Genomic DNA, 10,759 nt, shown 5'->3' with positions numbered 1-10,759 from the left:
ACAAGTGGCTATTGATTTACCCACAAGGCCTGGTGATTAATACATGCACTCCTCTGGTCTCAAAATGTCAATAAAAATTAAATAATATTCCATTGACGGATAAAATAATGCACTTTTGAATCATTATAAAGACACAAGAGCCAATTAGAAAAACCCATTCAAAATTATTGCAGTTTTTCACAGGTAAAATATCAAAATGCTAGGACAACAGGTAAAAATCTAAGTAACGGAAACACACTGTACCATGTAGCCTTGAGGTGCTGCTATATTCTGGCAAAATGTTCTTTGTGTTACCCTTTTTTGGTAACACTTTATTTGATTAGTCCGCCTTTTAGATAATTTATAGAGAGTTTGGAACATTTCAACAGCTTATTAGTTGAGATTCAACAATCCAACAGTTTCACAAATAAAACCGTTTTCTAGGTTTGGTTAGGTTTAGGCACAACAATCATCTTGGTTAGAGTATGTTCATGAATTGTCACATATATTGATCATCTGTTAAACATCTACAGACCCTCTCTAAACTATCTGTAGGCGGACTGTCCAAATAATAAAATGTTATCCTTTTTTTTTTTTTTTTTAGACCTGCATTAACTGATATTTTTGGCCACTTGGAGGCAGCGGAAACAAGTTTTAAACACAACACTGACAAGTAAATATCACCTTTTAAGTTGATGTAGCGCACGCGTTCGCAAACAGTTGCTCATTTACACATCCATCCATTCGTTTTGTTCGTGTTTCTTCCCCCTCTGGCAGAAGTCCAATATTCTCTTTTAATTTTAGCTCTTTGGTCTCCACCAACTCCGAGGTGAAATTTCTGCCTCTTTAGGAGCTAAATTCTCCACTATGCTCATCGTTCTAGTCGATAACTTTGTCTGTCTGTCGTTTGCAGTGCTTTCAAGCTATACATGGTTTCCTACTGTCCACAATTTTCACCTGCTATGGAAAATAGTCCCTGGCACCTGATAAAAATACAATCTTCTGTGTTCTAGGTCACATCATTTTGACCGATCTTCTACACAAAATCATTTAAGTTTCATTTCATTTAGATCAAGGCATGCTAGTTTTCTGTTATGATGATAATTATTATCTATTGTCACGTTGTATATTGTTATTATTGTTATAAGGTGTTAACATGAAATACTGGTGTAAATGAACTACACAGTACAGTACTGAGGATGATTCCAGGGTTTGTTCCCATCTTGCTAAGTTAACAGTAAGGTTAACTCGAGCAAGCTGTAAACACAACATTGACATTATCACCTTCTAAAGTTATTATGGCGAACGTGTTAGCAAATACTTGTCTATTTACACATACAGCAGACACGGAGAAACATTAGCATTCATCTGGAGTCGTGTTTTTGGCCACCTGATGAATCTAGGTCCAATATTGACTTGTCTTTTTAGTTTTGGTCTCCACTAACAGGACTTATATATAAATATATTTATTATATTTAGCCATATTTTTATGGATAAAGAGCCATTAGCTATAAATATATGGATCTTTAGCAGCTAGATGTTCCACTTTCTTGTCAGCTGTCAGCTAGTTGCTAACTTTGTCTGTCTGCCGTTTGGTGCTGGGCAGGTAGCGCAGTGGGTTTATCAGTGCTTTTTTGCTGAAAACAGCTGCCTGCTGTGGCAGCACTGATGAAAGCGGTGAGGCTGAACCAATGAGTAAAATTGTGGGCCATAAAACCAAAACAATGATCCGAAGCACGCTAAAATGCTTTGTAGAGCTGAGGGGAAGTGCAGAGTTGGGGGATTATTCTCTGTAAGTTCGTCGCTATGAGCAACTTCACATTAAACATAGTCTTTTTTTCCTGTTGTTAATATAAAAACATCGATCAGAGCAGCTTTAAAAAGAAGGAGTAAAGTACAAGGCAATGAGGATTTCTAGCCCGTTCTCAGTGCCTGTAGGCCGGGTCCAAAGATTTAAAAATCAGAATACAGAATACCAGACAGTCAGTCTCTACAAAACATCAATGGGAAATCGGCAGTTATTTTGTGTTTAAGTATTGTCAGAAATAAATATCCATTAGCGGCTTCGGACATGAATGCACTCAGCAGCCCTGCCACACTGAGAATAAAGTAGATAATGATCATTTAGAGCGTGTGTACCACTTAGCTGCACTACACTATCATCAATTGTCTTTGTCACAGAAACCGACATTGTTCCTTTGGTTCAAAGACTTCAAATAAGCTGCTGGTGAAGGGGGACACCCTTGCTGAACTGATAAGCATATCAGCAGTCATAGCTGACTATGATGATTAATTTCCACTTCTGTTGTAGACATGCAAGTTAAATTAAAACAAAAACTTACCACAAATGACATAGACATCCTATGGACCAATAACCAACATCTTCCATCCAGGTCTGATCCCAATTGAACCATTTACAAACCAGTTATGGTCTTTCTAAGTTTGAAACTTTGCTAAAGTGCATCACTCTGTCAGGTTTCATCAGAATTGGAACAGTGGGACCCAAGGTATCACATTTGACTTTACAATTTTGACCTTTAATTGTACAATCATGATTGGGTATGTGTAGAGCTAGCAATACTTTTAATCTGTCAGACTTTGGTAGAAAATAGCGGCTTTCAAAGATAGACATTTTGACCTTTAATTATGGTGCAGTGACATTTTTAAATACACTGGGGCATAAGGCACACTGAAAAGGATGCAAAGGAGCATAAAGAGTGTGATTAGTGTCATTTGTGTCATAATCAGACTGGATATTGTCTCTTACTCTTCACACTGTACATTCCTCTGATATAGCCTGAAATCATATCATTGTGATTCTGGAGGAATCTCTTCAAGCTGGCAGCTTCCCTTTCCCTCCATTTCTGGGGATACCCTTTGTATGTGGTATTTCCCCAGAGTCTCTCAAGAGGTCCCCTCAAGATCACATGATGTCCTCAGGTCCTCGGCAAGGACAGGAGGCTGACATCACGCTGCTTTGCTAACCTCTGACTCTCTGATTGGTGTAAACTTACTTAACCAGTGGTAACCAGTGGATACTTGCTTCCTGAACCATGTCTAACCTGATTAGATCTTTCCAGTGGTGGAGGGAGTAATCAGATCCTGTACTTAAGTAAAAGAAAGTCTACATTGAAAATGTCACTTAAGTAAAAGTATGTAAGTATAATAAGGAAAATCTACTTAAAGTATTAAAAGTAATAGTGCTCAATGCTAAAATTGTACTCAAGAATTATTACAAATAAATTAAAATAATTAAAAGGAAAAGCAGCAAATCCTCCCATTTGAGAAGCTTGAACCATAAAATATTTGTCATTTTTGCGCAAAAAATTACTTAAATGATTATCAAAATAGTTACAAAGCATCATATTTTTTTAAGCTCTTCATATGTTTTTTTTAATGCAAAAATCTTCATTTTTAAAGTAAGTAACTAAAGCTGTCAGATAACTGTAGTGGAGTACAAAGTACAGTATTTCCCTCTGAAATGTGGTGGAGTAAAGGTATAAAGTGGCATGAAAAGAAAATACTCGAGTAAAGTACAAGTACTTCAAATTTGTACTTAAGTACTTGAGTGCTTAGTACCACCACTGGATCTTTCTCCATTACCAAGGAAACAGGGATCAGTCATACAAATCTATGTTGAACAGGTAACATGACTTGCTCTATTGAACGTAATAAGTGACCAATGGCGTTCAGATTTCCTGTGCTGCATCCACTCTACCTGCTGAGATGATGACTGTTTACTACTTAACTGTTCCCAGAGTCAAAACTAAGCATGGAGAAGCAGAATTTGGTTACCATGCACCACCGAGGGTATAAGACATGCCCTGACATTGGCTAGCTTTAAATCCAGGTTAAAAACTTTAATGCTCACTGCCTTTGACTGAACCTTATCTGCCTTGCACTTCACCATCTTTACCTATCTTGTTTTTACCTTTTTAATTTCTTTTTAAAATAGTTTGTAAACTTTCAGTTTGTGTTGTTTTGTGCTGTATTTCCTCTTTAATGTTTAATGCTATATGTAAAGCACTTTTAAATGTCTTTGCCTCTTAACTAATAAATGTATCTATCTTGGTCAATTTTACCACTATGCTTGATTTTTTTTCCCCCTAAAGGAATAGTTCAACATTTTGGCAAATACTCTTATTACCAGCCACGAAAGCATGACATTTTGTGTGTAGTTGAGATCAAAATGAAGGCTGAGTTCAAAGATGGGTGTGGTCCAAGCAAAGGTGCGGGAAGTAGGGGGGCAGGAAGTCGGGAAGGGGCCATTCCCCCAGATAGGGTAGCTGTGTCCCCCCTGCTTCCAGTCTTTGTGCTAAGCTAGGCTAATTGTCTCTTGATTGTATCTCTGTACTTCACACAAAGATATGAAAGTGGCATCTTCTTATCTAACTCTCGCTCAGCTGTTGCTTTTTGCACAAGGCACAGTCTCCCACAGACTGTCTGCTCAGAGTCTTTCTCTTGAGTCTAAAAAAGCCCAGAGACACAAGGCATTCCTCAGGATATTCACACTTCTTAAAATGGCAGTCCTCCAAGTTCTCCTATTGTCCCACTTATTATATGCTTAACTCCTAAAGGAAGCATCAATACCTATCAAACAGTACACATAATGTGATGAAATGTAAGATATAGTTTTTCTCCATTATGTTTAACAAAAACTGGCAATCACATGCATTACATGCTGCATTTAGTTGGTATTGGGTTAATTGGTTAACAAGGAAACTGTATATTTCCATTGCTAAAAACTATACTATGCTTTATTCCATTACATCCTTTTTTTAGTCATTATATACAACCCAGTTTCTGATGCCAGTATATTGGACAGCCTTTTCTACTTCTAGGAGTGCATTCACTCACCCAGTTTATCATGAGTTGCTCCCTCTGTCTACACTCACACAACCTCTTTCTAAATTACTCTTTCATTTTCATATTTATGTCATTTTCTCTCACCTTGTGATATTTCCATTTGCTGTCAATCTGACCTTTGACATTTTTCTCCACTTTCCCGTTTTTGTCTCACATACTGAGTCACATACAGCTACATAATCAGACCGGGGAAATCCTGAATACAGCCACTTTTCTGTTGGTGGCCTCTTAGCAACATTATTGGTAGATGCACTAGTGTTTTTTTTATTTACTTTCCATATCACACTAGATTCACAGTTATTTTGGACTGGCAATCTTTCTAGTCTCACACTCACACACACACACACACACACACACACACACACACACTTGGACAGCAATGATGTTAAATCAGGATACAATCACCCCCCACTGCCCATTATGTGAGAAGCTCAAAAGCTCTGTTAAGACACTCCAGACTCTCTAAGCCAATCACAAGCTTTGTTTTCTCTCACGATGTCACAAGAACATGTTAATTAGGCAGGCAGGCGAGGTGGATATCTAAAAATAGAGATGACATGGTAACACGGTTGCCAAAATGTGCTGGGCCTACATCTGGGCTCCTTCAGGAATAGAGGCTTTGGGGGATAAGAAGATCAAAATAGCACTCAACGGGCTGAAACGTGAACTGCCTTAAACAGTGCAATCACACACACACACACACACACACACACACACACACACATCTATCAGCAATAAGAGCAATTTTTGGTCCTTCAGCGGCAGACTAATTTCTCCGGCACAAGAGTCATTTATGTCTCCCTGTAAGCTGTTTCTCATCATAATCACTTGTTATCTTGTTCAATCCAGTTTCTGTTCATCTTTCATCTGTTTCATTTCTTTCCAGCTCTTTGCTATATTTCCACTGTCAGTTCTTTACCTTTGTGCAACCTCCTCCTAGACCTGAAGTAAAAAGTCAACTGATGTTGATTGCCAAAGAGCCAATTTATGTTTCAGTCAGCTAAATTGAAGACAGCGGGAGTGCTGCACATAAGAAGGAATCCTCTTTCTTTCTCTTTTCACTGGTATTATTTAACTGTGGATTCATGATGATAGTAGAGTAGATTCAATATTCGCCCTTGTTCTTGACATTTTTCTCCTGACCTAGCCATCAAACCTGCTGACCTTAATATCACAAGACGGTTACCATGACGCCCTTAAAAAGCCCAATCAGTGCTTGAATTCATCTTCAGAGGCCTTTGAAAAGGCTCCTGATCCTCCCCTCCCCTTCTTAACACATATGCGTCCCCACCTTTGGTCCCTCCAACGCCGACACACCTCCCGCCCCAGGGTTGCCAGGGAACGGTGACTCCTTGAAGTTGTGTGGGCGGGCAGCTGGACAAGTGGAGGGGTGGATGGAGGAGATCGGGGTAGGGGATGATGTAGAGCCTCTAGCGCTCTATTCTTTACTCTGCTTTTCTTTGTAATATTCTTGCAGTCCCCATTTGCATTCAGACACTGTGTGAGCCCAATTTCTTCTTCGCCTTTTTTCGCACACCATAAGAACTGATGGTTTTGTACCCTTAGAATGTGCAATTGATCTCTGTACATATTCATGCAGTGTTGAGGAGTTCAGAATCTAGCTAACGAGTCACTTGGTATAACTTCACTAGGTGTGTGTTTTGGCTGGACAAAAGCTTTTCTGTAATACAAAGTGTAATGCAAGTGTCTATGTGAAGGAGTCGAGCCGTGAACCACCAACAGTGACATGGTTAAAGGCTCAGTCCCCACTGGTACCACTATGCAAAAATTAGATAGACACTTGTCATTGTGTGCAACAGCACAATTTATACTAGTTGCACCCTTGCCTATTCGCTAGCAATTTGTGTACTGCAGAACCTTTCAAAGGATGCAGAGCAGGCAGCTCAGAAGTCCTCTAAATATAAACAGCGTGAGATTAATCGACTCCCACATTAAGATGTCAAACAAGTATTAATTTAAAGCTGCTCTAATCAATATTTTATATTAACAGTGGATCATATGACTAGGTGTAATGTGAAAGGGTCGCTCGTAGTGACAAATCCACAGAGCCTGATCACCCGACTCAGCAGTCTGCCTCACCTCTACGGAGCATTTTAGCATCTGTCAGCTCACTGTTTTTGTTTTCCTTTGGCCCGCAACTTTACTGTTTTGGTTCGCTGTCACTGACCATCTGCGTCGCTTTTGGTCGCAGGCAGCTGTTTTCAGCAAAAAAGCTCTAAAAACCCACAGCATGCAACATGACAAGTACTAAACAACAGACGGGCAAAGTTAGTGACATTTAGCAGCTAAAGAGACAGATATTTCCCTCAGGAGGTGGTAGAGACCAAAACAGAGCTCAAAGGAGAGTGAATATTGGACTTACATTCGTCAGGTGGCTAGAAACACGACTCCAATAGAAAAGTTGAGTCGATGTCTCCTGGATGTGTAAATAGACAACTGTTTGCTAACATGTTCGCCATAACGCCATAAGGTGATTTTATGCCAATTTTGTGTTTACAGCTTATTGCACTGCCCCCAAGTGGTCAAGAAAATGAATTAATCCAGGTTTAAGCTCATTTCTACCAACTTCTAAACATTTTCTCCCATTAACCCTTCAGTTTCTCACTATTTGAGTAAAGCTTACTCATGAACCATTTGGTGTACCTTGCTGTCAAAAACCCTTAGTTGTATTATTGCTTTGTAATGAGCTATCATATTTGACCTTCAGGATTCTAACAAATGCATTTTGTAATTGGATTTTTCTAGGTGCATCTAAATTTATAATAGTATGATATGATCGACAGCTGTTCACATCCAATGTTTATTGACTTTAAAATAGCCCTCATCATCCTGAAAAAGATGTAATGCATTTAAATGTAAAGCTTTAAGAGACTTTCAGAGACAGAAAAATTAAGGTAGTACAAAAACACAATTTTTGGCCCAGTTCTTAAAGCAATAGTTTGACATATTGGGAAATATGCATATATGCTTTCCTGCTGAAAAGATCAATACCACTCTCATGTCGGTACACAAAATGTGAAGCTACAGCCATCAGGCAATTAGCTTATCTTAGTATAAAGACTGGAAACAGCGTGAAACAGCTAGCCTGGCTCTGTCCAAAGTTCATATAATCTGCCTACTAGTATCGCTAAAGCTCACTAATAAACATGTTATATCTTCTTTGTTTTATCAGTACACAAACCGAAGTCTCTGCCGGTTGCCAGGCTTCCAGACTCCAGGAAGTCACTGTGCCGAGCTACAACATACTGTAGTTCTAGGATGTAACTTCCCCTAAAACCACGGCTTATCGTTTTTACATTACTGTTTGTGTACAGATTAAACAAAAGAGATGCAATGTATTATTAGTAAAATTGAGAGATGTGGAGGCACATTTTACTTTAGCCAGGCTAGCTGTTCACTCTGCTTCCAGTCTTTATGCTAAACTAATTACTTGCTGGCTCTAGTTTGATAGTGTACAAACATGAAAGTGGCATCAATCTTCTCGTCTAACTCTCAGCAAGAGGGTTTATGAGAATATTTCCCAAAATGTTAAACAATTTCTTTAAAGTGTCACTGAAACCATTAATGCCAGCTGAAATACTGTATGTATATCATAGGTTAAAGTAAACTGCAATGTCATAACCTCTAGCAGTTACTGTTTGCACATGTGAAGGCACAAAACAAACGTTTCTAAAAATCCGTTTGTTCACATCCATTGCACAAATACATTCAGTACAAATATAGTTGTAAAGAGAGGGCACATTAGCAAGGAAGGAAAGATACCCACACTGTCATGAGTGCACAGCTTGTGAGCTCTCTCTCCTTTTGCAATATCAATCCAATCGCTTTAGATCCCTGGGTCCCTGAGAAGGTTTATTGCACCGCTGTGCTGGTGGCTAACTGCTGAAAGGCTGCATGAGGAAGGGAGAAGAGTTAATTTACAGCTGTTGCAGTGACAGCACAATCACTGAGACTGGGAGGGGACATGAATTGCTCCCATTCCAGCTGGATGTGGTGGTGATGATAATGATGATGATGAAGATGCTCGGTTGTTTAGTTAGTAGCATAAAGTTGCTGCTTGATTAATACATCATTCCTAATGCAATGTTTCCAGACCAAGTAATATTAAATCTCATTTAAATGCATAGATGTTCTTCAAACAGTGCTATAACTTTCAGTGTAATGACATGCTGTAGGTCTTATCTTTGCCATATATGCACCATGTATTTTAGGTCTGGTATTCTGTATGACTGTGTCAAAATGAAAAGACACCATATTTTTCTCTTTATACTGATTATAGCCCCACTTAACATTCACACATGCTCATAATTCTTGCTAAACAACACTCATTCAGCAGTCGTCCCTCCAGGCCTCGGCTCTAACAATAAGCGTATTTGTCTATGACATCAAAGGGGATCTTTTGGGACTTCTTCTCTTCTTTTCACCTCATCCAATCTGTCGGAGGGCGCTGCGAGGCTTGTTGTTGACCTACACCAGATTGCTACACAAGCCTTACTTGCACACACTGATACATCACTGTAGGGAAAGCTAACAATGGAAGCCTGGTAAACATTTTTATCGCTGTTTTTTGATAACAAATAGGAATAGTTAGGTTTCTCTCTCAAAGTGGTTCTCATGGCTGTGATTTATATACTATATGTACACCATTGGGGGTTTTCTACAGTGTGTTTGAGGACTGAGATTACTCTCTCAAAACTGTCTTCTGTAATGTAGACTTTGCTATCAAATCTTTAAATTTTCAAATACTACCATGGCAACAACATATGCAGAATTTCAATGATGAATGTAAGTAATTTAGAAATATCATACACCAATAATTTGCTATTACAAATTGATATTAAAGAGCCATATTTCAGTCCTGATGTTTGCTCTTAAGGACAGCAAACATTAACAATACTTAAACTACAGCCAACCTAGCAGCTCTGTGAGGCTGTTCTTAGACACGTTGATTTTAGCTAAATGCTAATATCATCATGCTAACATGCAGATTTTTGGCAGTCATAATGTTTACTATATTCACCATCTTAGTTTTATGTGTTAGCATCAATAGAGGGTGCACATGTGGTGCCCCACCAGCCACAAAGCTTAATTCAGAGTCAGCAAGCTTAATCAATTATTAAATATTTAAAACATTTTAAATAAATTCAACACTAGCTTCCTCTGATCTCTCTCCTCTGAGTAGCCAATCAAGACCTCACACAAGGGAGGCTTTCCATGTTTTTATTTCTTGTGCTGTCAATAAGCAGAGACTTTTAGACACTCTATTCCACTCTTAAAGAAATAAAGTATTAAATTAGGTCTAATATTTGTGTTATCAATACGAGGGGGACACATTGAGCTCCAACTTTATTCGACCTCTTCCTGTTTACATCTGTCTGTAGTACAGAAGCCTCGCAGGACATAACTGTCCTGGAATGGTTTATGGCAAGACGGCAGGCTAAAATGTAGGCTGTTGCACCTTTTATATGCACTATTTCATATGCATTGCTGTAACTATCCCAGAAGCAGTAGGCCATTAAGCAGAAAAGCAGACTATGACAACCAAGTCAAGACAAACGTTTTATTATATTTATGAAAATTCCAAGTCCAAGGTTTGTCCGTGCCCCCACCCAGATACATAATCACCAGCCGCCACTGGTTAGCATGCTAACATTTGCTAACCAGCACTACACACAAAGTACAGCTGAGGCTGATGGGAATATGATTAGTTCTGCAAATGTTTGGCCATAAAGCAAAATATTGGACAAACATAACTTTTGACCTTTTGACATTAGATGAAATGTCAGGTGATTACAATTCATCATGAGGGGGACATGAAGGTCTGTGTCAAATTTTCATCCAAAAGTGGTCAAGTTGTCGTTCACCAAAGTCAGTAGTATTCATCCTCTGGGGA

This window comes from Siniperca chuatsi, linkage group LG16 (genome assembly GCF_020085105.1).
Source record: "Siniperca chuatsi isolate FFG_IHB_CAS linkage group LG16, ASM2008510v1, whole genome shotgun sequence".
NCBI lineage: Eukaryota > Metazoa > Chordata > Actinopteri > Centrarchiformes > Sinipercidae > Siniperca > Siniperca chuatsi.
This window is presented reverse-complemented; position numbering follows the sequence as displayed.